Here is a 985-nt window from a genome sequence, read left to right as displayed (position 1 = left end):
GAGCAAGCTTCCGTACAGTCCACCATCCTCACTGGGCTCTACTCTCCAGCCCCGTGAACTTTTTGAAAATCTAGGCCAGCCGGGTGCCCCACAGCGGGCAGGCGTCTAGGTTCTGGCAGCCGGAGGTCCAGCTCCCAGCTCTGCCGCTGTAACCTTGAGAAAACCACTGGCCCTCCCTCTCTGTGTTCCTACATCTTCATGTGTAACGGGCGTACTATGACTTACAGGCTGATGGGAGGGTCGGGTGAGATGAGTGCCTGGCACTCAGAAAGGCTCAGTCAAGACCCTCCCCTCCACTTCTCCCCATGCTCTGTGGGCAGACACCTTGTGCACCCTCACATGCTGGCCCCGCCAGCTAGGAAAGCATCCACATGCAAGCACACACACAGCCCTACACACATGCACACACACAGCCCTACACACATGCACACACATGCACACATGCGCTCCAGCCCTCCAGTTGTTCTCTGCTTCCTCCTGGGGTTTGGAATTGAGCCTTAAAAAGTTGGCTCACAGGCAGGCACCACTGCAGTTTTGTCCCTGGCTTGGGGCCCACAGGCCAGAGCCCAGCGACCAGCCATCTGCCCGCAGCCCAGAACTGACCCGAGCAGCAGGCATATGGCTGCCGTGGGTGACTCAAAGGGGAAGGTGGCCATAATCAGGATGGCCCATGGGGGTTGGCATCCCTGCCTAAGGGCCATCTGGGCTGAATTGGGCCTCCGCTGCCCTCAGCTCCTCCTTCTGCCGAATCTGAAAGGTCTCAGGGGAAGCTGCCTCTGCTGTTGGGTGGGGGAGGCCCCAAAGGGAGTCCCAGCCAGAGCGGCTGATGAGAGAACCGCCCGGTCACCACAGAGGAGCCTGAAAACAAGAGTGAACGGTGAACGACGGGGTCATAGAGGGAGGCTCCACCCCGTCCCTCTCTACTGCACCCTCACGCCTGCCCAGGTGCAGTCCCAGAGCAGCGTCCAGCTCCTACTCCAGCCTC

The 985-nt window shown here is 60.1% G+C and overlaps 1 protein-coding gene across 1 annotated transcript in view; it reads left to right on the top strand.

Annotated features, from left to right (window-relative positions):
* Positions 1–985, top strand: part of CLDN19 (claudin 19) — a 5,903-nt gene that overhangs the window by 606 nt on the left and 4,312 nt on the right. The window lies entirely within an intron of this gene.

Source organism: Myotis brandtii, unplaced genomic scaffold (genome assembly GCF_000412655.1).
Source record: "Myotis brandtii unplaced genomic scaffold, ASM41265v1 scaffold220, whole genome shotgun sequence".
NCBI lineage: Eukaryota > Metazoa > Chordata > Mammalia > Chiroptera > Vespertilionidae > Myotis > Myotis brandtii.
Note: the sequence above shows the minus strand (reverse complement) of the source record. Positions and strands in the feature narration are given on the sequence as shown.